At 38.9% G+C, this 27,725-nt stretch overlaps 1 pseudogene; it reads left to right on the top strand.

Moving 5' to 3' along the window:
* The first annotated feature begins 746 nt into the window (after positions 1-746).
* LOC136154541 (E3 ubiquitin-protein ligase RNF138-like) lies at positions 747-27,148 on the top strand (annotated as a pseudogene).
* The last annotated feature ends 577 nt before the right edge of the window (positions 27,149-27,725 follow it).

Genomic DNA, 27,725 nt, shown 5'->3' with positions numbered 1-27,725 from the left:
CCTCATTTCTTTTCTATCTTTTTTCTTTATTCTGTTCCTTGGTAGTTTCCATCATTCTATCTTCCAGTTCGCTTATTCATTCTTCTGTCTCAATTGTTCTGCTATTGATTCCTTCTAGTGTATTTTTCATTTCAGTTATTGTATTGTTCACTGTTTATTCTTTAGTTCTTCCAGGTCCTTGTTAATCATTTCTTGCATTTTCTATATCCATGCTTACATTCTATTTCCAATATTTTGGATCATCTTTACTACCATTACTCTGAATTGTTTTCCATGTAGTTTGTCTATTTCCTCTTCATTTATCTGGTCTTGTAGGTTTTTACCTTGCTCCTTCATCTGTAACATAGTTTTTATCACTTCATTTTTTTTTAATGGGTGGTGCTGTACTTGTCTTGGTGGTTGTTTGACCTGAGGCATCTGCCACTGGAATTTCCAGGCATTTGGGTGGAGCCAGGTCTTAATGCCAAGATGAGGACCTCTGGAAGACTTGCTCCAATTAATATTCCCTGGGGCCCGAAGTTCTCTGTTAGCTCAGAGACTTGGACTCAGTGTTCCCACCACAGAAGCTCAGGCCTGACCTGCGAACCAAGACCCTGAAAGTTTCACCACATGGAAAAAAAAAAAAATCAAAAGAGCAACAAAGAGTAAAGAGAAGAGCAATAACACAGAATAAAAAATAATAAGAAATATATTAGAAGGAATAACAGCAAAATTAAACACCAATTCCTACCCCCTCTCCCCCCACCATGGTTGAGTTCTCTGAGGTCACATCCTACACAAAAGATGACTTCTACTGTCCCGTCTGTCAGGAGGTGTTCAAAATGCCTGTGCAGACCACAGCCAGTCAGAACTTTTTTTTTTTTTTTTTTGTAGAAAATGTTCCCTGACCACAATGAGAAAAAGTGGAATACGTTGTCCCCTCTCTCATGGAAATGTGACTTAGAAGTGGGAGGGCATATCATGAACTAGACTTAAACCTTGAAAATATGAGAAAATTTTCTTGTAGCTCCACAAAACAGATTAAATTATATTTCATGAGACATCATTGCAAATATTATAAGAAGTATCAAGATGAATGCGGTTCTTCTTCTATCATTCCAAACTTTCAGATTCCTCAAGATTCAGTATGGAACAGTAGTAGGAGTGAAACATCCATATCTGATAGCACAGAAACTTATTGAAAGAATAAAAGTTCTTCTGGGCATCTCATCTTTAAATGTCCCTTGTGTCAAGAATCAAATTTTACCAGACAGTGTTTAGTAAACAGTAATCACCTGTCTCGTATATCACATGTTTCATTCATTTTAGCAGTAATCACCTATTTCTGATAGCTCCTGTGGCGTGTCCTATTTGTGTATCTCTTCCTTGAGAGTCCCTTGGACTGCAAGGAGATCCAACCAGTCCATCCTAAAGGAGATCAGTCCTGGGTGTTCATTGGGAGGACTGATGCTGAAGCTGAAACTCCAGTACTTTGGCCACTTCATGCGAAGAGTTGACTCATTGGAAAAGACCCTGATGCTGGGAGGGATTGGGGGCAGGAGGAGAAGGGGACGACAGAGAATGAGATGGCTGGATGGCATCACCGACTCGATGGGCATGAGTTTGTGCAAACTCCGGGAGCTGGTGATGAACAGGGAGGCCTGGCGTGCTGTGATTCATGGGGTCACAAAGAGTTGGACACGACTGAGTGACTGAACTGAACTGAACTGAACTCCTTAGCCAGATTACTAGAAATTTCATTAGTCATCTAAATCAAAGATATCAGTTTCATTATGGAGATTTGTGAATCTTCAATTAGTTGAGGAAACCCAGTATCAAACTGCTGTTGAAGAATCTTTTCAAGTAAATATCTGTAGGTTGTAGACATCATTGCATCTTTGAACCTGTAAGTGCCGTCTTTAAGGAGAAAACTACATGAAGTCACCATTTCAATAACTTGATGTGTATATTAGTAAAAGTAATTCAGTTTATTGTTTTAGATTTTTAATTGAAAAATAAAGGTGGGCCATCTAAGAACTTCATTCTCTTAATAAGTTAAAAGATAAAACTTAGGACATTATCTTTAAAAGCATTAAAATGATTACATTTCATTAACATAATGTTGAAAAGGGAATGCCTGTTGTACTTATAGTATATATTCTTGAATTTTTCCTTGCTTTTGAAATTTGTTTGCTGCAGTTCCTCCAATTGATGCTATTGTATACAGGTAACACAGTACCAAATTCTGAAAAATGCGATTGATATACACTTAACAAATCTGAGCTAGTTATGTGAGTTGCATAATGGAGACTTGAAGCGCTAATGAAACTGTTCAAAATAAGCATTTAAAAATACAGATTCTAGCCAAAGAATTTATATACAAGAAAATTGTATTTATATACAGTTTACTGTTTTTGAAGACTAGTGAGATTTCTTTAATAATTTTTAACTGTTTAAAAAGTGAAAGATCATTGTATGGATAGTTCCTTTTTGCTGTTAGAGGAAATATCAAGAGAAAAATGTATTTCTTTTGTGGGCAGTTGGTAGTTTCAAATCTTGTTTGACTAATTCGTAAGCTTAAAGTACAATAAGCTAAATTACAGCTCTTTGGTCTCAGAATTTTCAATAGCAGAATTGCTATTGGTTAGCTAAATGAAACTTTTATTAGAAACTTTAAATTGGTGATATTACAGTATATGGTGGCGGTTTAGTCACTAAGTCATGTCCGACTCTTGCAACTCTATGGACTATAGCCTGCCAGGTTCCTCTATCCATGGGATTCTCAAGGCAAAAATACTGGAGTGGGTTGCCATTTCTTTCTCCAGGGGATCTTCCCAACCAAGGAATCAAACCCTGGTCTCCTGCATTGAAGGCAGATACTTTACCAACTGAGGTATGAGGCAAGCATGGATTACATTGTGTGTGTGTGTGTACATATATATGTATTTAGATGAGTGGCTTGATTTATCTCACTTTAGAAATTCATTCAAAGTCAAAGATGCATATGTGTATATACATGCACTTTTGTATGTATATACATGCATAAGCATGTAGTTCGTCAGGTTATATATATACTTTATATTAAGATTTTAAAATGAACAAGCAATATGGGATTGAAGTATTTATTTGATTTGATTAAAATTTTGTATATCACCAAATTTTTAAAGGTAACAGTCAAATGCTAAATCGTCTGCTTGGCTACTATGGCACCTTAAAAATTGAGTTTACACACCTACAAATTACCTGTGCATATGGTGTTCATTTGTTATCTTAAAGATAATGTGAGACTAGAGTAGTGAGATGGATTCTACCAGCCACTCTGTTACACTGTATTTTAGTCACTAATGAGAATCACAAACATAGAAAATATTATATATATTATATACTTGTAGTTTAAATATGCCAATGTTACTGTCTAAATTCATCCCACCCTCTCCTTCCCCCGCTGTGTCCATAAATCTGTTGTCTATCTCTGCGTCTCTATTCCTGTCCTGCAGATAGGTTTATTAGTACCATTTTTCTGGATTCCATATGTATGTGTTCATATATTTGTTTTTCTCTTTCTGACTTACTTCATTCTGTATAACAGGCACTAGGTTCATCTACTTCAGTTCAACTGACATTTGTTCTTTTTATGTCTGAGTCATATTCCATTGTATATATGTACCACACCTTCTTAAACACCAACCATGTGTCAAAATTGCTTGAGCCCCACATTTATCAAGGGTCAAGTACTATGGTGCATGCTTTATATACACAATCCCATTTAATCCTAACAACAAATTTGGCATAATGATCCCAGTTTCATAGAGAAGGAAATTGAGGCTTAGAGATGTTAACATGCCTGAGATCACACAATTTGGAAATGGTTGAGTTAAGATTCAAACTCATGACTAGTGTGACCTCCTGAATCCATTGTTCTGAACCAAATTTGGAGACACTTCACTGTCTATGTACATGTTTTCTTTTATTTAATCAACCCCATATTTGATGTGCATTTTAATTATTTCCAATTTTGTGGTATCAGTGCTCCAGTGAACATATTTGTGCAATAAATTTTTAAATAAATATTACTTTAAATATTCCCAAAGAGCCTGGAAACTTTTTGGAAAAATAGCAGTAGATGAAGCCCAGACAAAAGCTCTTTTTGAGATACTTAGCAGGGTGGAGTCAAGATGGCAGAGTAGGAGGACATGGAGTTCATATCTCACTAGGGCACAACTAGCACCTTGGGTGCTAGTGGGAGTCCTCAGACACCAGAAGGGACAGAAAGAACCTCAGTGCAACTGGGTAGGTCATGGGAGGGAAGCAGGGAGACAGAAAACGTGGAGGCAGGACAAGATTATGCCCCAGAAGGGTGCCTAGAGGAGGGGAGAGGTTCCTGTGCTTGGAGGGATCCACTCCATGTGGGGGGATCAGCAGGGATGGAGAGAAACCTTAAAAGAACTTGGAGATTGGAGGGGAATGCATCCAGTGTCTCCCCTTCCCAATGGGCTCCAGCATGACTGCTCGGATCCCAGGTCTGAGCTCCTCCTACCTAGGCCTCTTCTGGCCATGTGAACCCCCATGTCTGGGCTCCCCCCAACCTTCGCAAAGTCTTCTCTGGCTGTGTGGGTCCTGGCAGATCAAGTGGCAGCCCTGAAAGGACCTGCTCTGGCTGTGAAATTCAGGAAGGCTGAGTGCTATACACCCTCTAAGGACTCCTCCAGCTGCACAGGACCCTGTGAGCCTGCCTGTGGAGGTTTGCATGGGCATGCATGCCTCGGACCAGCTCCAGAAACAGATGCTGGTGAGAGGAACACACAGACTTTAGGCTGACACAGTGGGTCCAGAGACGTACCTAGAGATCTTGGAGGCCTGCTGAGGAGGCAGAGGTATGCTGCAGTTCACCATGGGGCAAGGACAACAATACAAGAGGCATCAGGGAATTTTTTTATTTTTTTATTTTCTTAATCTATTTTTTAAAAATTTTATTTTATTTTTTACTCTCTTTTTTTTTTTCTCTTGGCTGTTTTTCTGTTTTCTTATCTTGGTGCTTCATCCCCCACCCCAAAAACTAACATTAACAAAAAAAAAAAAGCTAAAACAAAGTTCACTGTAGAAATTCAACAAGGGTTTTAACAAAAACAAAGTATACCTTTTTATAAGTATATGTACATATATTATCAGCAAACTACTACTGAGATTTCATGTTCTTTTATTTATTTATTTTAAAGAAAGCATAAACAATTATATTAGTATGGAATGTCAGCTAATCAATTCTTTTATTCTGTGATATGGGCCTTCTAGTGCAAGTGATTTTATGATTCTCATTCAGTTCAGTTCAGTTGCTCAGTTGTGTCTGACTCTTTGCAACCTCAAGGACTGCCACATGCCAGGCTTCCCTGTCCTTCACCATCTTCCAAAGCTTGCTCAAACTCATGTCCAATGATGCCATCCAACGATCTTGTCCTCTGTCATCCCCTTCTCCTCCTGCCTTTAATCTTTCTTAGCATCAGGGTCTTTTCTAATGAGTCAGCTCTTCTCATCAGGTGGTCAAAATATTAGAACTTCAGCTCAGCATCAGTCATTCCAAAGAAGATTCAGGGTTGATTTCATTTAGGATTGACTGGTTTGCTCTTTTCAGTCCAGAGGGCCAGGGAGTCCAGCTTGTCCCTCTGTGACAACTTAGAAGGGTGGAATGAGGGGTGGAGTAGGAGGGAGGCTCAAGAGGGAGCCATACACCTATGGCTAATTTGCAACGTTGTATGGCAGAAACCAACACAACATTGTAGCAACTATCCTCCTATTAAAAAAGCATTTGTTGAATGATAGCAAATTTTATAAAAACATTATATGTAATGCTATAGTAACTGGAGAAGTCTAACAATACTTTGTTAAGTAAAGATAATTACTATGATGTCAAGTTTATTTAAAATTTTACATACTTTTAGGTAGAGAGAAAAAATATATAGAGAGGCAAAGGATAGTCATTGAAATGTAAATAATGATTATGTACAGATAGGACTCTGAGAGATTTTTCATTTCTATTTTATATGTTTCTTAGGTCTCCCAGTCTTCTATAGTCATTTATTCCTTGAAAAAGCAAATGTCTTGAGTTCCTACCCCAGGTAACAGCAGGGTTTATGCTCTTTACCTATCCCTCCTCTCTATAGTGAACTTCTTCTTAGATATCTTCTCACCAATCAGTCCAAGCTATAGTTCTACTAGTCCCTGTGTTCAACTCCTGCAGGTGCTGTCTTCTTTCAGCACCTCTGTCACACATGTAGCCTTCATTCTTCCATTTACATGTCTCGGAACCACTGAGGCTAGTTTAGTGACTTCCATTAAATTATTGGTAGACATACTTCCACACAGCATCCAATAGGAAAAATTTTAAAACTGAATGAGTGAGTGAGTGAAGTTGCTCAGTCGTGTCTGACTCTTTGCGACCCCACGGACTGTAGCCTACAAGGCTCCTCCATCCATGGGATTTTCCAAGTAAGAATACTGGAGTGGACTGCCATTTCCTTCTCCAGGAGATCTTCCTGACCCAGAGACTGAACCTGGGTCTCCCGCATTGTAGGCAGATGCTTTACCATCTGAGCCACCAGGGAAGTTTAAAGTTGAATACTGATATCTTAAAGAGAACCTTTACTGGTTGTCTTGTGCCCTAGAATGTAGTGTATTACAGTTGGGCCAGGTACTGCTCCTCAAGCCAAGAAGTCTTCCTTTCATTTAACCTCTATTTTCCTAGTTTCTAAAATGTCCAGCCTCTTTCTCAAGATTTCTCCCTGGGGAAAAAAATCCAATTTATTGTTTTTATATGCAAAACAATCTAATTTTTAGTCCTCCCTCCCAGACTAGGCTTTGGACCCATATTATCTTTTACAAAACTTCCCTCGTGGCTCAGTTGGTAAAGTGTCTGCCTACAATGAGGGATACCCGAGTTCAATCATAGGGTTAGGAAGATCTCCTGGAGAAGGAAATGGCAATCCACTCCAGTATTCTTACTTGGAAAATCCCATGGATGGAGGAGCCTGGTAGGTTACAGTCCATGGGGTCGCAAAGAGTTGGACATGACTGAGCGACTTCACTCACTCACTCACTCAATGTTGGGGAACTTTTCTAAACAAAACAAAACAAAAAATCCATGCATCCCTGATTTACACCCTCAGCTAAGCAAATGGACAGCGTAAGTAAAGTCATGATTTCCTTTAATTGGAAATTTGCTGACAATATATGGAAAGGAATAAAATGAAAATTCTTGGATGTGCTCATTTTTAATCAGAGCAAAATCTAGAGGAAATTTTTCGTCTGTTACAGATATTTTCCAAATGTTTTACAATGAGCATGTGTTTTTTAATAAAATAAAATATAGCAAATATTATAAAAATATAATTCTTTTCATTGATGAATGTCTCCAAAGCATTTTAGATTTTTATTTCAGAAAATAACTGCTATATGTTAGTTCTGTTCTCCTTGCCTTAAACCCTTCCTCATCTTGTGCCCTCAACTTCTGCAATTTCCTTTTCTTTCTTTTTGTTTGTTTGCATTTTACAGGGGTAAAAATAAAAAGCCTGTAACTTCAAAGGGACAGGAAAAAGGTTGGCTGTGAAGTATAGGGAGATTGCAACAAATTTATCTGCTTGCTATAGATGAAAATTATACAAATGACTTTCTCAATTGTAAGGAGGATCTTATGTATTGTAGTCATTAGTTTAAGTGCATAAATATATCCATTTTTAAACCTATAGGAAGTGGCTTATATATTATATTAAATTAAAAACATTTTGGTAGAGTAGAATATAAATGTACATTTTGATTCTTAGAATTTGGCAGGTTTGGGCTTACAAAATTAACAAATTAGGCTAGATCTGTAATAAAAGATCTGCATGTTAAGAATAAAGCTAGATTTTAGAAATTTTCTGATAATATCTGGAAATGATAAAAACCTGAAATTTAAATAATATGTATGTATTTATTAAATATAAGCAAGATTACAACGTTTATCATTTAGACTTTGTCCCTAAACTGGACAGCTCCACCTTTTGGCCAAGACTGATTATTGCCACTTCTGTCTAAATAGATAAAAAAACTATTTTTTCCCTGATAATATATCAGGTACAGTGTGGTGATAATTTGCATGACTGATAAAGACAGTCTCATTTTGTTTCTAAGATGGAACAAGCTGTGTTAGTAAGTAACTGCGAGCAAGAATATGCATTTTTGATACAACCTCTTAAAATCACCATTATATAAAGTTTAAAAAAAATTAAAAACTAACACCTAAATCACCTTCAAGTTATGATAAGGTTCATGAGTCAAAATATAAAATAAACTTATTAACAGTTCTAGATCATACACTGTAATTTCTAATGGTACCTCTTTAAGGCATCAGCCAGAAACCTAACACATGTCTCCTCCTATAAAAAAAGTCATTCATCCCTACCATAAACTATGAAAGTGGTTGGATTTTTGTTAAGCAAACAACAAAATTCTTTCACCTCTTTTCGGGCATTTCAGTTCAGCTCAGTTAAGTTCAGTACAGTTGCTTAGTCATGTCTGACTCTTTGCAACCCTATGGACTGCAGCATGCCAGGCCTCCCTGTCCATCATCAACTCCCGGAGTTTACTCAAACTCATGTCCATTGAGTCAGCGCTGCCATCCAACCATCTCATCCTCTCCCGTCCCCTTCACCTCCTGCCTTCAATCATTTGCAGCATCAGGGTCTTTTCAAATGAGTCAGTTCTTCATATCAGGAGGCCAAAGTATTGGAGTTTCAGCTTCAACATCTGTCCTTCCAATGAATATTAAGGACTGATTTCCTTTAGGACGGACTGGTTATATCTCCTTACTGTACAAGTGACTCTCAAGAGTCTTCTCAAACACCACACTACAAAAGCATCAGTTCTTCAGCTCTCTGCTTTCTTTATAGTCCAACTCTCACATCCATACATGACTATTGGAAAAACCATTGCCTTGACAAGATGGAAATTTGTTGGCAAAGTAATGTCTCTGCTTTTTAATAAGCTATCTAGGTTGGTCATAAATTTTATTCCAAGGAGCAAGTGTCTTTTAATTTTATGGCTGCAGTCTCTATCTGCAGTGATTTTTTTTTTTTTGAGTTTTATGAACAAAGCACCGTTATTAAATGAGAAACAAGTCCTTTCAAAGATACCCTTCACCATTCAATATAGAAAATGGTGGAAAGTCAGTTACAGACCAACAAATACTACAGCTCAGCATGAGAGCTCTCTGATTCTTTAAACACTGTCAAAGAGTAAAACAAAGAATACTTTTACTGATTAAAAGAAATTCACATGAAGAAGATAGAATAGTCACAGTGGAAGTTGGATGACTTTCTACAATATATATGGAAGGTATCAATCTTTCAGCTCAAATGACTGAATGTACTACCACCAGAAATATTTCCTGATTTCAAAATTGCAACAAGTTTTGAATGCCAGGGTGAAATCATATAAAATGTAAGAGCTCCATTTACTATTACAAAGATGATCAAAGATCAAAATGGTAAGTCTAAATCATGCACACTAAAATATCTAAACCTTTTTACAGCATGGCTGCAGATGCATGTGACGACAATGTAGGAAATGTTTTTTCCCTGGCTTGTGCAATAGTTTTCTTTTTTTTCTTTTTTTAATTTTATTTTGTTAGTTGGAGGCTGATTACTTCACAAAATTTCAGTGGGTTTTCTCATACATTGACATGAATCAGCCATAGAGTTACACGTATTCCCCATCCCGATTCCCCCTCCCACCTCCCTCTCCACCCGATTCCTCTGGGTCCTCCCAGTGCACCAGGCCCGAGCACTTGTCTCATGCATTTCACCTGGCCTAGTGATCTGTTTCATCATAGATAATATACATGCTGTTCTTTCGAAACATCCCACCCTCACCTTCTCCCACAGAGTTCAAAAGTCTGTCCTGTACTTCCTTTTTTTTTTTTTTTTTAAATATTATTTTATTAGTTGGAGGCCAGTCACTTTACAACATTTCAGTGGGTTTTGTCATACATTGACATGAATCAGCCATATAGTTACACGTATTCCCCATCCCGATCCCCCCTCCCATCTCCCCCCCCACCCGACTCGTCAGGGTCCTCCCAGTGCACCAGGCAAGAGCACCTGACTCATGCATCCCACCTGGGCTGGTGGTCCGTTTCACCATAGATAGTATACATGCTGTTCTTTCAAAACATCCCACCCTCACGTTCTCCCCCAGAGTTCAAAAGTCTGTTCTGTACTTCTGTGTCTCTTTTTCTGTTTTGCATATAGGGTTATCGCCACCATCTATCTAAATTCCGTATATATGTGTTAGTATACTGTAATGTTCTTTATCTTTCTGGCTTACTTCACTCTGTATAATGGGCTCCAGTTTCATCCATCTCATTAGAACTGATTCAAATGAATTCTTTTTAACGGCTGAGTAATATTCCATGGTGTATATGTACCACAGCTTCCTTATCCATTCATCTGTTGATGGGCATCTGGGTTGCTTCCATGTCCTGGCTATTATAAACAGTGCTGCGATGAACATTGGGGTGCACGTGTCTCTTTCAGATCTGGATCCTCAGTGTGTATGCCTAGAAGTGGTATTGCTGGGTCATATGGCAGTTCTATTTCCAGTTTTTTAAGAAATCTCCACACTGTTTTCCATAGTGGCTGTACTAGTTTGCATTCCCACCAACAGTGTAAGAGGGTTCCCTTTTCTCCACACCCTCTCCAGCATTTATTGCTTGTAGACTTTTGGATAGCAGCCATCCTGACTGGCGTGTAATGGTACCTCATTGTGGTTTTGATTTGCATTTCTCTGATGATGAGTGATGTTGAGCATCTTTTCATGTGTTTGTTAGCCATCTGTATGTCTTCTTTGGAGAAATGTCTGTTTAGTTCTTTGGCCCATTTTTTGATTGGGTCGTTTATTTTTCTGGAATTGAGCTTCAGGAGTTGCTTGTATATTTTTGAGATTAATCCTTTGTCTGTTTCCTCATTTGTTATTATTTTCTCCCAATCTGAGGGCTGTCTTTTCACCTTACTTATAGTTTCCTTTGTTGTGCAAAAGCTTTTAATTTTCATTAGGTCCCATTTGTTTATTTTTGCTTTTATTTCCAATATTCTGGGAGGTGGGTCATAGAAGATCTTGCTGTGATTTATGTCGGAGAGTGTTTTGCCTATGTTCTCCTCTAGGAGTTTTATAGTTTCTGGTCTTACATTTAGATCTTTAATCCATTTTGAGTTTATTTTTGTGTATGGTGTTAATAAGTGATCTAGTTTCATTCTTTTACAAGTGGTTGACCAGTTTTCCCAGCACCACTTGTTAAAGAGATTGTCTTTTTTCCATTGTATATCCTTGCCTCCTTTGTCAAAGATGAGGTGTCCATAGGTTCGTGGATTTATCTCTGGGCTTTCTATTCTGTTCCATTGATCTATATTTCTGTCTTTGTGCCAGTACCATACTGTCTTGATGACTGTGGCTTTGTAGTAGAGTCTGAAGTCAGGCAGGTTGATTCCTCCAGTTCCTTTCTTCTTTCTCAAGATTACTTTGGCTATTCGAGGTTTTTTGTATTTCCATACAAATTGTGAAATTATTTGTTCTAGTTCTGTGAAAAATACCGTTGGTAGCTTGATAGGGATTGCATTGAATCTATAGATTGCTTTGGGTAAAATAGCCATTTTGACAATATTGATTCTTCCAATCCATGAACACGGTATGTTTCTCCATCTGTTTGTGTCCTCTTTGATTTCTTTCATCAGTGTTTTATAGTTTTCTATGTATAGGTCTTTTGTTTCTTTAGGTAGATATACTCCTAAGTATTTTATTCTTTTTGTTGCAATGGTGAATGATATTGTTTCCTTAATTTCTCTTTCTGTTTTTTCATTGTTAGTGTATAGGAATGCAAGGGATTTCTGTGTGTTAATTTTATATCCTGCAACTTTACTATATTCATTGATTAGCTCTAGTAATTTTCTGGAAGAGTCTTTAGGGTTTTCTATGTAGAGGATCATGTCATCTGCAAACAGCGAGAGTTTCACTTCTTCTTTTCCTATCTGGATTCCTTTTATGTCTTTTTCTGCTCTGATTGCTGTGGCCAAAACTTCCAACACTATGTTGAATAGTAGTGGTGAGAGTGGGCATCCTTGTCTTGTTCCTGATTTCAGAGGAAATGCTTTCAATTTTTCACCATTGAGGGTGATGCTTGCTGTGGGTTTGTCATATATAGCTTTTATTATGTTGAGGTATGTTCCTTCTATTCCTGCTTTCTGGAGAGTTTTAATCATAAATGAGTGTTGAATTTTGTCAAAGGCTTTCTCTGCATCTATTGAGATAATCATATGATTTTTATCTTTCAATTTGTTAATGTGGTGTATTACGTTGATTGACTTGCGGATATTAAAGAATCCTTGCATTCCTGGGATAAAGCCCACTTGGTCATGGTGTATGATTTTTTTAATATGTTGTTGGATTCTGTTTGCTAGAATTTTGTTAAGGATTTTTGCATCTATGTTCATCAGTGATATTGGCCTGTAGTTTTCTTTTTTGGTGGCATCTTTGTCTGGTTTTGGAATTAGGGTGATTGTGGCCTCATAGAATGAGTTTGGAAGTTTACCTTCTTCTGCAATTTTCTGGAAGAGTTTGAGTAAGATAGGTGTTAGCTCTTCTCTAAATTTTTGGTAGAATTCAGCTGTGAAGCCATCTGGTCCTGGGCTTTTGTTTGCTGGAAGATTTCTGATTGCACTTTCGATTTCCTTGCTTGTGATGACTCTGTTAAGATCTTCTATTTCTTCCTGGTTCAGTTTTGGAAAGTTATACTTTTCTAATAATTTGTCCATTTCATCCAAGTTGTCCATTTTATTGGCATAGAGCTGCTGGTAGTAGTCTCTTATGATCCTTTGTATTTCAGTGTTGTCTGTTGTGATCTCACCCTTTTCATTTCTTATTTTGTTAATTTGGTTCTTCTCTCTTTGTTTCTTAATGAGTCTTGCTAATGGTTTGTCAATTTTGTTTATTTTTTCAAAAAACCAGCTTTTAGCTTTGTTGATTTTTGCTATGGTCTCTTTAGTTTCTTTCGCATTTATTTCTGCCCTAATCTTTAAGATTTCTTTCCTTCTGCTAACCCTGGGGTTCTTCATTTCTTCCTTCTCTAATTGCTTTAGGTGTAGAGTTAGGTTATTTATTTGGCTTTTTTCTTGTTTCTTGATGTGTACCTGTAATGCTATGAACCTTCCCCTTAGCACTGCTTTTACAGTGTCCCATAGGTTTTGGGTTGTTGTGTTTTCATTTTCATTTATTTCTATACATACTTTGATTTCTTTTTTGATTTCTTCTATGATTTGTTGGTTATTCAGAAGCGTGTTATTTAGCCTCCATATGTTAGAATTTTTAACAATTTTTTTCCTGTAATTGAGATCTAATCTTACTGCACTGTGGTCAGAAAAGATGACTGGAATGATTTCAATTTTTTTGAATTTTCCAAGACCAGATTTATGGCCCAGGATGTGATCTATTCTGGAGAAGGTTCCGTGTGCACTTGAGAAAAAGGTGAAGTTGATTGTTTTGGGGTGAAATGTCCTATAGATATCAATTAGGTCTAGCTGGTCCATTGTATCATTTAAGGTTTGTGTTTCCTTGTTGATTTTCTGTTTAGTTGATCTATCCATGGTTGTGAGTGGGGTATTAAAGTCTCCCACTATTATTGTGTTACTATTAATTTCCTCTTTCATACTCGTTAGTGTTTGCCGTACATATTGCGGTGCTCCTATGTTGGGTGCATATATATTTATAATTGTTATATCTTCTTCTTGGATTGATCCTTTGATCATTATGTAGTGTCCTTCTTTGTCTCTTTTCACATCCTTTATTTGGAAGTCTATTTTATCTGATATGAGTATTGCGACTCCTGCTTTCTTTTGGTCTCCGTTTGCGTGAAATATTTTTTTCCAGCCCTTCACTTTCAGTCTGTATGTGTCCCTTGTTTTGAGGTGGGTCTCTTGTAGACAGCATATATAGGGGTCTTGTTTTTGTATCCATTCAGCCAATCTTTGTCTTTTGGTTGGGGCATTCAACCCATTTACATTTAAGGTAATTATTGATAGGTGTGGTCCCGTTGTCATTTACTTTGTTGTTTTGGGTTCACGTTTATACAACCTTTCTGCATTTCCTGTCTAGAGAAGATCCTTTAGCATTTGTTGAAGAGCTGGTTTGGTGGTGCTGAATTCTCTCAGCTTTTGCTTGTCTGTAAAGCTTTTGAATTCTCCTTCATATCTGAATGAGATCCTTGCTGGGTACAGTAATCTAGGTTGTAGGTTATTCTCTTTCATTACTTTCAGTATGTCCTGCCATTCCCTTCTGGCCTGGAGGGTTTCTATTGATAGATCAGCTGTTATCCTTATAGGAATCCCTTTGTGTGTTATTTGTTGTTTCTCCCTTGCTGCTTTTAGTATTTGTTCTTTGTGTTTGATCTTTGTTAATTTGATTAATATGTGTCTTGGGGTGTTTCGCCTTGGGTTTATCCTGTTTGGGACTCTCTGGGTTTCTTGGACATGGGTGGCTATTTCCTTCCCCATTTTAGGGAAGTTCTCAGCTATTATCTCCTCGAGTATTTTCTCATGGTCTTTCTTTTTGTCTTCTTCTTCTGGGACTCCTATGATTCGAATGTTGGGGCGTTTCACATTGTCCCAGAGGTCCCTGAGGTTGTCCTCATTTCTTTTGATCCTTTTTTCTTTTTTCCTCTCTGCTTCATTTATTTCCACCATTTTATCTTCTACCTCACTTATCCTATCTTCTGTCTCCGTTATTCTACTCTTGGTTCCCTCCAGAGTGTTTTTGATCTCATTCATTGCATTATTCATTTTTAATTGACTCTTTTTTATTTCTTCTAGATCTTTATTAAACATTTCTTGCATCTTTTCAATCTTTGTCTCCAGGCTATTTATCTCTACCTCCATTTTGCTTTCAAGATTTTGGATCATTTTTATTATCATTATTCTAAATTCTTTTTCAGGTAGATTCCCTATCTCCTCCTCTTTTGTTTGACTTGGTGGGCTTTTTTCATGTTCCTTTACCTGTTGGGTATTTCTCTGCCTTTTCATCTTGTTTAGATTGCTGTGTCTGGAGTGGGCTTTCTGTATTCTGCAGGTCTGTGGTTCCTTTTATTGTGGAGGTTTTACCCAGTGGGTGGGGTTAGACGATTGGCTTGTCAAGGTTTCCTGATTAGCGAAGCTTGCGTCAGTGTTCTGGTGTGTGGATCTTGATTTCTTCTCTTTGGATAGCAATGGAGTGCCCAGTAATGAGTTTTGAGATGGGTCTATGTGTTAGGTGTGACCTTGGGCTGTCTGTATGTTGACGTTCGGGGCAATGTTCCTGCGTTGCTGGAGAATTTGCGTGGTATGTCGTGCTCTAAAACTTATTGGCTCTTGGGTGGTGGTTGGTTTCGGTGCAGGTATGGAGGCTTTTGTACGGTCACTTATTACTTAAAGATCCATGTAGTCAGGAGTTTTCTGGTGTTCTCAGGTTTTGGGCTTAAGTCTCCTGCTTCTGGATTTCAGTTTTATTCTTCCTGTAGTCTCAGGACTTCTCCAACTATACAGCACTGATAATAAAACTTCTTTGTTAATGGTGGAAAGTTTCTCCCCCGTTAGGGATACCCAGAGAGGTTCACCGAGTTACATGGAGAAGAGGAGAGGGAGGAGGGAGATAGAGATGGGCAGGAGGAGAAAGAGGGGGACTCAAGAGGAGAGAGACAGATCTACGAAGTTGTCTGATCCCAGAGTGTTCTCCGTAGCCCAGACACCCACAAAGATTCACAGAATTGGATTGGGAAGAGAAGGGGAAAGGAGGAAATAGAGGTGTTCTGAGGTAGAAAACAGAGTCAAGATTGGGAGAGAATAATCAACACATTCGTGAATAAAAATGGGAGCTGAATATTGGATTCTTAAATGATCACAATTTATATCATATACTGAAAAACAAAAATTAAAAATCTAGAGTAGAGGTTAGACTCTTAAAAATACTATATTAAAAACAAAAACCAAAACACACAAAAGAAATTTTAGAAATATATATGAAGTTTGGTATAAAAATAGGGCTTCTCTTCTTTTTTTTTTTTTTTTCCCTTTCTTCTGTAAGGTTATAGTGGATTGAAAATGAAAATTAAGGCGCAGTAAAAGGAGTGCTAGAGGGCTTTAAAAGAAATAAGAGAAAAAGAAAAAGAAAATAGAAGAGAAGAAGAAAAAAGAACAGAAAAAAAGAAGAAAAAGAAGAAAAAGAAAAAAAAAGAAAAAAGAAAGAGAAAAAAAATTGTTTTGTCTAATTAAAAAAAAATCGTAAAAATCTATGAAAGTTAAGGAGTAATGGGGGAGTAATAAGGAATTTTTAAAGGAAAATAAAAGAGAACCAAGAAAAAAGAAAAAAAATTTTTTTTTTTCCTTACTTAAAGAAAAAAAAGAAAAGAAAAAGAAAAAATATATCTAGGAATTTCTCTGGAGCTGTTGCGGTCAGTGTGGGTTCGGCTCAGCTTCAGATAGCTCCTCGTTCCAGCTTACACTTCTCGATATCTACAGGCCCTTCCGGTGTAGTCAGTCGGTGGTTTCTTCAGGGATTTTAATCTGTTGCACCGGTCCCTTCTTAAGCGGCTCCCTTTATTTGGGTTCTGTTGCCGGTCTCTCTTCCGCGGCTTATTTCCGCCCTGACACAGGGGGCGGAGGTGGATTCTTATTCAGGTAGCTAGTTCCGTCGCGCTGCGGGGAGGGGCCGTGCGGGGAGGGGCCGTGCGGGGAGGGGCCGTGCGGGGAGGGGCCGTGCGGGGAGGGGCCGGCGCTCCAGGGAGAGGCTGGCGCTCTTTTCTCGGTCTGCGCTGCTCAGGCTCCGGGCTGCTCTGTATGAAGCGCGCGCCACGCTGCGCGCGGCTCCAGCCCTCGGGCGATTCACAAAAGCACAGCACACAAAGCTGGGCCCGCGCTCCAGCCCCACGCCGCCCGAGCGGCCCAGGCAGCCAGGCGCTTGACGGGCGCTCTCTCCCCGGGTGCGGCGCGTCTTCTGCCCTGCGCGGTCCCAGTCTCAGTCCCCACCGGCGCCAGTCGGGCGTGCGCGCCCTCTGCCCTCCGCGTCCCCAGCCCCAGTTCCCGCCCGCACCGGTCGGGCGCCCGCGCCCTCCGTCTCGCCGCGACCCTCCCGGCGGACTTCGGTCGCCCAGAATCTCGGTCTCTTTGTTCTGCGAACGGCCGGCAGTGTGTTCCGGCCGGTTAGTTTTCTCTCTCTCTTGCTCTCCCACAGTTCAAGCTGGCAACTCACAAATGCTCCCTCCTATTGTCCTCAGGGCGCTCAGGCCCGGACCCTGCCCCAAGTAATGCCGCCCGCCCCTCTCCGTTCCGCCCCCACTTGCTGGTCGCGGATGCGGGCGTCTGGGGTACTTTTCTGCTGGGAGTTGCTTTTAGGCTCGTAATCTGTGGGTTTTATTTATTCTATCCCTCCCAGTCAGATTCAAACTCTTGAGATTCCAACACTTCCCCCAGGCCCGCCAGTGCGAGGGTTTCCCGGTGTCTGGGAACGTCCTCTATTAAGTCCCTTCCCGGGATGGATCTCAGTTCTTAGCTCTTTTGTTTCGCTTTTTATCTTTTATATTTTGTCCTACCTCCTTTCGAAGACAATGGGCTGCTTTTCTGGGCGCCTGATGACCTCAGCTAGCGATCAGAAGTTGTTTTGTGAAGTTTGCTCTGCGTTCAGTTATTTTTTTGATGAATTTCTAGGAGAGAAAGTGGTCTCTCCGTCCTACTCCTCCGCCATCTTGGCTCCTCCTCTGTCCTGTACTTCTGTGTCTCTGTTTCTGTTTTGCATATAGGGTTATTATTACCATCTTTCTAAATTCCATATATATGTGTTAGTATGCTGTAATGTTCTTTATCTTTCTGGCTTACTTCACTTTGTATAATGGGCTTCAGCTTCATTCATCTCATTAGAACTGATTCAAATGAATTCTTTTCAATGGCTGAGTAATATTCCATGGTGTATGTGTACCACAGCTTCCTTATCCATTCATCTACTGATGGGCATCTAGGGTGCTTCCATGTCCTGGCTATTATAAACAGTGCTGCGATGAACATTGGGGTGCACGTGTCTCTTTCAGATCTGGTTTCCTCGGTGTGTATGCCCAGGAGTGGTATTGCTGGGTCATATGGCAGTTCTATTTTCAGTTTTTTAAGTAATCTCCACACAGTTTTCCATAGTGGCTGTACTAGTTTGCATTCCCACTAACAGTGTAAGAGGGTTCCCTTTTCTCCACACCCTCTCCAGCATTTATTGCTTGTAGACTTTTGGATAGCAGCCATCCTGACTGGCGTGTAATGGTACCTCATTGTGGTTTTGATTTGCATTTCTCTAATAATGAGTGATGTTGAGCATCTTTTCATGTGTTTGTTAGCCATCTGTATGTCTTCTTTGGAGAAATGTCTGTTTAGTTCTTTGGCCCATTTTTTGATTGGGTCATTTATTTTTCTGGAATTGAGCTTCAGGAGTTGCTTGTATATTCTTGAGATTAATCCTTTGTTTGTTGCTTCATTTGCTATTATTTTCTCCCATTCTGAAGACTGTCTTTTCACCTTACTTATAGTTTCCTTTGTAGTGCAGAAGCTTTTAAGTTTCATTAGGTCCCATTTGTTTAGTTTTGCTTTTCTTTCCAATATTCTGGGAGGTGGGTCATAGAGGATCTTGCTGTGATTTATGTCGGAGAGAGTTTTGCCTATGTTCTCCTCTAGGAGTTTTATATTTTCTGGTCTTACATTTAGATCTTTAATCCATTTTGAGTTTATTTTTGTGTATGGTGTTAATAAGTGATCTAGTTTCATTCTTTTACAAGTGGTTGACCAGTTTTCCCAGCACCACTTGTTAAAGAGGTTGTCTTTTTTCCATTGTATATCCTTGCCTCCTTTGTCAAAGATAAGGTGTCCATAGGTTCGTGGATTTATCTCTGGGCTTTCTATTCTGTTCCATTGATCTATATTTCTGTCTTTGTGCCAGTACCATACTGTCTTGATGACTGTGGCTTTGTAGTAGAGTTTGAAGTCAGGCAGGTTGATTCTTCCAGTTTCATTCTTCTTTCTTAAGATTACTTTGGCTATTCGAGGTTTTTTGTATTTCCATACAAATTGTGAAATTATTTGTTCTAGTTCTGTGAAAAATACCGTTGGTAGCTTGATAGGGATTGCATTGAATCTATAGATTGCATTGGGTAGAATAGCCATTTTGACAATATTGATTCTTCCATTCCATGAACACGGAATATTTCTCCATCTGTTTGTGTCCTCTTTGATTACTTTCATTAGTGTTTTATAGTTTTCTATGTATAGGTCTTTTGTTTCTTTAGGTAGATATACTCCTAAGTATTTTATTCTTTTTGTTGCAATGGTGAATGGTATTGTTTCCCTAATTTCTCTTCTGTTTTTTCATTGTTAGTATATAGGAATGCAAGGGATTTCTGTGTGTTAATTTTATATCCTGCAACTTTACTATATTCATTGATTAGCTCTAGTAATTTTCTGGAAGAGTCTTTAGGGTTTTCTATGTAGAGGATCATGTCATCTGCAAACAGTGAGAGTTTCAATTCTTCTTTTCCTATCTGGATTCCTTTTACGTCTTTTTCTGCTCTGATTGCTGTGGCCAAAACTTCCAACACTATGTTGAGTGGTAGTGGTGAGGGTGGGCACCCTTGTCTTGTTCCTGATTTCAGGGGAAATGCTTTCAATTTTTCACCATTGAGGGTGATGTTTGCTGTGGGTTTGTCATATATAGCTTTTATTATGTTGAGGTATGTTCCTTCTATTCCTGCTTTCTGGAGAGTTTTAATCATAAATGAGTGTTGAATTTTGTCAAAGGCTTTCTCTGCATCTATTGAGCTAATCATATGGTTTTTAAACTTTGAATTTGTTAATGTGGTGTATTACATTGCTTAATTTGCGGATATTAAAGAATCCTTGCATTCCTGGGATAAAGCCCACTTGGTAATTGTGTATGATTTTTTAAATATGTTGTTGGATTCTGTTTGCTGGAATTTTGTTAAGAATTTTTGCATTTATGTTCATCAGTGATATTGGCCTATAGTTTTCCTTTTTTGTGGCATCTTTGTCTGGTTTTGGAATTAGGGTGATTGTGGCCTCATAGAATGAGTTTGGAGGTTTACCTTCTTCTGCAATTTTCTGGAAGAGTTTGAGTAAGATAGGTGTTAGCTCTTCTCTAAATTTTTGGTAGAATTCAGCTGTGAAGCCATCTGGTCCTGGGCTTTTGTTTGCTGGAAGTTTTTTTATTATAGTTTCGATTTCCTTGCTTGTGATGGGTCTGTTAAGATCTTCTATTTCTTCCTGGTTCAGTTTTGGAAAGTTATACTTTTCTAATAATTTGTCCATTTCATCCAAGTTGTCCATTTTATTGGCATAGAGCTGCTGGTAGTAGTCTCTTATGATCCTTTGTATTTCAGTGTTGTCTGTTGTGATCTCACCCTTTTCATTTCTTATTTTGTTAATTTGGTTCTTCTCTCTTTGTTTCTTAATGAGTCTTGCTAATGGTTTGTCAATTTTGTTTATTTTTTCAAAAAACCAGCTTTTAGCTTTGTTGATTTTTGCTATGGTCTCTTTAGTTTCTTTTGCATTTATTTCTGCCCTAATCTTTAAGATTTCTTTCCTTCTGCTAACCCTGGGGTTCTTCATTTCTTCCTTCTCTAATTGCTTTAGGTGTAGATTTAGGTTATTTATTTGACTTTTTTCTGCTTTCTTGATGTAAGCCTGTAATGCTATGCACCTTCCCCTTAGCACTATCTGCAGTGATTTTGGAGCCCCCCAAAATAAAGTCTGCCACTGTTTCCATTGTTTCCCCATCTATCTGCCATGAAGTGATGGGACCAGATGCCATAATCTTCATTTCCTGAAAGTTAAGTTTTAAGCCAACTTTTTCACTCTCCTCTTTCACTTTCCTCAAGAGGTTCTTTTGTTCTTCTTGACATTCTGTCATAAGGGTGGTGTCATCTGCATATATGAGGTTATTGATATTTTCCCTGGCAATCTTGATTCCAGCTTGCACTTCATCCAGCCCAGCATTTCAAATGATGTACTCTGAATATAAGCTAAATAAGCAGGGTGACAATATTCAGCCTTGATGTACTCCTTTTCCGATTTGGAACCAGTCTGTTGTTCCATGTCCAGTTCTATCTGTTGCTTCTTGACCTGCATACAGATTTCTCAGGAAGCAGGTCACGTGGTCTGGTATTCCAAATTCTTGAAGAATTTTCCACAGTTTGTTGTGATCCACACAGTCACAGGCTTTGGCACAGTCAATGAAGCAGAAGTAGATGTTTTTCTGGAACTCTCTTGCATTTTCTATGATGCAACAGATTGGCAACTTGATCTCTGGTTCATGTTTCTTTTCTAAACCCAGCTTGAACATCTGGAAGTTCATGGTTCATGTAATGTTGAAGCTTAGCTTGGAGATTTTGAGCATTACTTTGCTAGTGTGTGAGATGAGTTCAATTGTGCAATAGTTGAGCATTCTTTGGTGTTGCCTTTCTTTAGGATTGGAATAAAAACTGATGTTTTCCTGTCCTATAACGACTGCTGAGTTTTCCAAATTTGCTGGCATATTAAATGAAGCACTTTCACAGAATCATCTTTTAGGATCTGAAATAGCTCAACTGGAATTCCATCACCTCCACTAGCTTTGTTCATAGTGATGCTTCCTAAGGCCCACTTGGCTTCACATTCCAGGATGTCTGGCTCTAGGTGAGTGATCATACCATCATAATTGTCTGGATCATGAGGATCTTTTTTGTATAGTTCTTCTGTGTATTCTTGCCACTTCTTCTTAATATCTTCTGCTTCTATTAGGTCCATACCATTTCTGTCCTTTATTGAGCCCATCTTTGCATGAAATATTCCCTTGGTATCTCTAATTTTCTTGAAGAGATCTATAGTCTTTCTCATTCTATTGTTTTCCTCTAGTTCTTTGCATTGATCATTAAGGAAAATTTTCTTATCTCTCCTTGCTATTCTTTGGAACTCTGCCATCAAATGGGTATATCTTTCCTTTTCTCCTTTGCCTTTAGCCTCTCTTCTTTACATAGCTGTGTGTAAGGCCTTCTCAGACAACCATTTTGTCTTTTTTTTCATTTCTTTTTCTTGGGGATGGTCTTGATCATTGCCTCCTGCACAGTGTCATGAACATCCATCCATAGTTCTTCAGGGACTCTGTCTATCAGATTTAATCCCTTGAATCTATTTGTCACTTCCACTGTAGAGTCATAAGAGATTTGATTTAGGTCATACTTGAATGGTCTAGTGGTTTTCCCTACTTTCATCTATTTAAGTCTGAATTTGGCAATAAGGAGTTCATGATCTGAGCCACCATCAACTCCCGGTCTTGTTTTTGCTGACTGTATAGAGCTTCTTCATCTTTGGCTGCAAAGAATATAATCAATCTGATTTCAGTTTTGACCATCTGGTGATGTCCAGGTGTAGAGTCTTCTCTTGTGTTGCTGGAGAGGAGGGTGTTTGCTATCACCAGTGTGTTCTCTTGGCAAAACTGTGATAGCCTGCTTCATTCTGTACTCCAAGGCCATATATGCCCGTTACTTTAGGTGTTTCTTGACTTCTTACTTTTTCATTGCAGTCCCCTACAATGAAAAGGAGATTTTTTTGGGTGTTAGTTCTAGAAGGTCTTGTAGGTCTTCATAGAAACATTCAACTTCAGCTTCTGCAGCATTACTGGTCGGGGAATATACTTGGATTACTATGATATTGAAAGGTTTGCCTTGGAAATGAACAGAGATCATTCTGTCATTTTGAGATTGCATCCAAGTAGTGCATTTTGCACTATTTTGTTGACTATGATGGCTCTTCCATTTCTTTTAAGGGATTCTTGCCCACAGTAGTAGATACAATGGTCATCTGAGTTAAATTCACCCATTCGAGTCCATTATAGCTCACTGATTCCTAGAATGTGGACGTTCACTCTTGCTATCTCCTGTGTGATCTTGATTCATGGACCTAACTTTCCAGGTTATTATGCAATATTGCTCTTACAGCATCGGACTTTACTTCCATCACCAGTCATATCCACAGCTGGGTATTCTATCATTTCAGAAAAGTCATAATGAGAACAGGGTATTCTTTATTTTGTCTGCACTTTCAGTTATGTGACTTAAGTTACTTAACATCTCTGAATCTCAGTTCCTTTACCTGAAAAATGAATATAATAATATTATCTACCTCACTGGGTAAGGTAATCTTCACAATGGGGATTAAATGAGTAAATTGTCCCCTAGAACCATGACTAACACCACAGGAATCATTCATAAAATTTTAGCTTTCATTATTACAGGTTGATCAAGATCAGGAATGTATCTGTATCTAATTTGTGTTCGTTTTGGCATAGTTCTGTGACATTACTGTATTTATCTGTCATGCTAAGAAGGTGAGCTAAGTTCCACTAATAGCTAGTATGAGTCAAATTTTGTTTTATTTATTTATTTATTTATTTATTTATTTTAATTTTATTTTATTAGTTGGAGGCTAATTACTTCACAATATTTCAGTGGGTTTTGTCATATTTTGATTTTACTCTTTAGTTCTATTCAAACCTAGTATCTACAGAATGGACCTAGAACTTTGTCCCCATTTTGGCATATATTAGATTTGGGAAAATTAATCTTTCTAAGTTTCAGTTTCTTTATTGATAAAATGAAGAACAAGGGTATATATCTCTTATGGTTGTTTTGATGATTCTTTTTAAGGTTTGAATGTTTTTATTTTTTAATTTTAAATTAATTAATTTACATAAATTGGAGGCTAATTATATTACAACACTCTAGTGATTTTTGTCATACCATTCATTGACATGAATCAGCCATGGGTCTACATGTAATCCCCATCCCGAACCCCCTTCCACCTCCCTCCCCATCCCATCTCTCAGGGTCATCCCAGTGCACCAGCCCTGAACACCCTGCAACGAAGCTGGTCTGGTGATCAGTTTCACATATGATAATATACATGTCTCAATTCTGTTCTCTCAAATCATCCCACCCTTGCCTTCTCCCACAGAGTCTAAAAGTCTATTCTATACATCTGTGTCTCTTTTGCTGTCTCACATATAGGGTCATCATTACCATCTTTCTAAATTCCATATATATGTGTTAATATACTGTATTGGTGCTTTTCTTTCTGACATACTTCACTCTGTATAATAGGCTCCAGTTTCATCCACCTCATTAGAACTGATTCAAATGCACTCTTTTTAATAGCTGAGTAATATTCCATTGTGTATATGTATCACAGTTTTCTTATCCATTTATCTGCTGATGGATATCCACATCCTGGCTATTGTAAACAGTGCTGTGATGAACACTGGGGTGCATGTGTCTTTCAATTCTGGTTTCCTGGGTGTGTATGCCCAGCAGTGGGATTGCTGGGTCATATGGCAGTTCTATGTCCAGTTTTTTAAGGAATCTCCACACATTTCTCCACAGTGGCTATACTAGTTTGTATTCCCACCAACACTGTAAGAGGGTTCCCTTTTCTCCACACCCTCTCCATCATTTATTATTTGTAGACATTTTGATAGCAGCCATTCTGACTGATGTGAGATGGTACCTCATTGCGGCTTTGATTTGCATTTCTCTGTTAATGAGTGATGTTGAGCATCTTTTCATGTGTTTGTTAGTCATCTGCATGTCTTCTTTGGAGAAATGTCTGTTTAGTGTTTTGGCTAATTTTTTGATTGGGTCGTTTACTTCGATTACTCTGGGAGGTGGGTCATAGAAGGTCCTGCTGTGATTTATGTCAGAGAGTGTTTTGTCTATGTTTTCCTCTAGGAATTCTATAGTTTCTGGTCTTACATTTAGATCTTTAATCCATTTTGAGTTTATTTTTGTGTATGGTGTTAGAAAGTGTTCTAGTTTCATTCTTTTACAAGTGGTTGATCAGTTTTCCCAGCACCATTTTTTAAAGAGGTTGTTTTTTCTCCATTGCATATTCTTGCCTCCTGTGTCAAAGATAAGGTGTCCATAGGTGCATGGATTTATCTTTGGGCTTTCTATTTTGTTCCATTGATCTATATTTCTGTCTTTGTTCCAGTACCATAGTGTCTTGATAACTGTAGCTTTGTGGTATAGTCTGAAGTCCGGCAGGTTGATTCCTCCAGTTCCATTCTTCTATCTCAAGGTTCTATCTTCTATCTCCACTCTTCTATCTCAAGCTATCAAATAGCTTTGGCCATTTGAGGTTTTTTGGTATTTCTATGCAAATTGTGAAATTATTTGTTCTAGTTCTCTGAAATATATCATTGGTAGCTTGATAGGGTTTGCATTGAATCTATAGATTGCTTTGGGTAGTATACTTATTCTCATTATATTGTTTCTTCTGATCCATGAACATGGCATCATTCTCCATCTATTTGTGTCATCTTTGATTACTTTCATCAGCCTCAAAAGTTCTCCATCCATACAGCAGTGATGATAAAACATCTAGGTTAATTGTGAAAAGATTCTCCATAGTGAGGGACACCCAGAGAGGTTCACAGAGTTACATGGAGAAGACAAGAGGGATAAGGGAGATAGAGATGACTAGGTGGAGAAGAGGGGGAGTCAAAAGGGGAGAGAGCAATCTAGTGAGTAATCAATTCCCTATATGCTCTCCACATACTGAAACACTCAGAGAGGTTCACGGATTTACATAGAGAAGAGAAGAGGGAGGAAGGAGATAGAGGTGACCAGGAGAAGAGGAGGAGTCAAAAGGAGAAAGACAGATCTAGCTATAATCAGTTCCCTAAGTATTCCCCACAGCCCAGAACACCCAAAGAGATTCACAGAGTTAGGTAAAGAAGAGCAGGGGGAGGGAGGAGATAGAGGTGACCTGGAGGAGAAAAAGAAGAGTCCAAAGGGGAGAGAGCAATCAAGCCAGTAATCACACTCCTAAGTAAAAATGGGTACTGAAGATTGGATTCTTAAAGGTACAAAATTGATAACAAAGACCTAAAAGCAAAGACGAAAAATATAGAGGTTAGACTCTCAAAAATACAATATTAAAAAAACAAAACAAAATCACAAAAATTATAAACATAAATATATATATATATATATATATATTTATGAAATTTGCTTTAAAAATAGGGTCTTATTTTGGCAAGGTAATCATAGGTTATAAAAATAAAAATTAAAGGAGTAATAAAGAACTTAAAAATAAAAAAAAACTTTTCAAATTAAACAATGATAATAATAATAATATATATCTAGGAATTTCTCTGGAGTTGTTGAGGGCAGTTTAGGGTCAGTTCAGTTTCAAATTGTTCCTCGTTCCATCTTATACTTCTTCTCAAGATTTATAGGCCCCTTCCAATGCTGAGTCAATATTAACTACAAGGTTTTAATCTGTTGAACCTGTCACTTCCAGAGCAGTTCCCTCTTCTTTGTTTATTTTGGCTTCCTGTGTTTGCAAGTCTCTTCAGTGTCTAATTTCTGCCCTGACACAAGGGGTGGAAGGTGGTCACTTATTTATGCTCACTTGTTCAGCTGTGTTGTGGGTAGGGAGGGACACTGCAAACAAATATCACTGGCGTGTGTGTGGAGTGCTCACAATGTCTGAGCCACACTGGGTTTGCCCCAGCTCATGGTGTGTGTGCTTTTCTGGTCTACACAGCTCAGGCTCCAGGTTGCTTTGCAGGGCAACTGTCTAAAGTGGGCCTGGGTTGCGTGCACTTCTCAGGTCTAAGCTGCTAAGTTTCCAGTTCTCAGGTACTCTGCAAAGGCACAGACTCGGTTGGGTCTGCATTATGTGCCCTTCCCAGTTCTGAGCAGCTCAGGCAACCAGGTGCTTGATGAGTACACTCTCCCAGGTGGGCAGTGCATCTTATCACCTTCCTGGTTCCAGCCCCTCAGTTTACTGGGTGCACTGTGAGTGGCCCATCTCAGGTGTGCTCTGTGTCTCCTTTGGGGACCTGATCTCTGACTGTGACCCTCCTGGTGGATGTCAACCATCCAGGATCCCAGGAAGACTTGGTTAGCAACCGGGAGCCTGCTCACGGTTTGGTGGAGAATGCATCTCTGGGGCCAAGATTGCCCCTAGTCTTCCAGCTCTGGCTGCCGCCCGCCTGCCTCTCTGCCTCCGGCAGGGGGATGGGCCTGTCTGCAGCTGGCTAGCTCTCCTCTGTATTTGCTCAGTCCTTTGTTTTTTGAGCAGGTCCAACAGTTCCTTAGGTTAGAGTTTTTCACGGGAAAGTTCTCTCCCTTTCTTCTCTCTCTGGCTATCCCACAGTTTGGGTTGTTATCTCCTGTTAGCTCCTTCAGATTGTCCTCAGGGCATTCAGGCCAGGTCCTTACCCTAAGCATGCAGCCCGTGCCTCCCTGTTCAGTCCCTGCTTCCTGTTGGTGAATGTGAGCATCTGAGCTACTTCTCTGCTGGGAGTTGTAGTTAGGCAAGTAATCTGTGGGTTTGTTATTTTTTTCTCCTTCCCATTATGTTGCCCTCTGAAATTCCAAAACTTCCCACAGACCCACCAGTAAGGGGGTTTCCTGGTATGTGGAAACTTCTCCTCCTTCACGAACCCCCACCCCCCGGGATGGGTCTCTGTTCCTAACTCTTTTGTCTCTCTTTGTAACTTTTATATTTTATCTTATCTCCTTTTGAAGAGAATGGGCTGTCTTTCTGGGTGTCTGGTGTCCTCTGCCAGCATTCAGAAAGTGTTTTGTGGAATTTCCTCAGTGTTCAAATGATCTT

This window comes from Muntiacus reevesi, chromosome X (assembly GCF_963930625.1).
Source record: "Muntiacus reevesi chromosome X, mMunRee1.1, whole genome shotgun sequence".
In the NCBI taxonomy this organism is placed as follows: Eukaryota; Metazoa; Chordata; class Mammalia; order Artiodactyla; family Cervidae; genus Muntiacus; species Muntiacus reevesi.
This window is presented reverse-complemented; position numbering and strand designations above follow the sequence as displayed.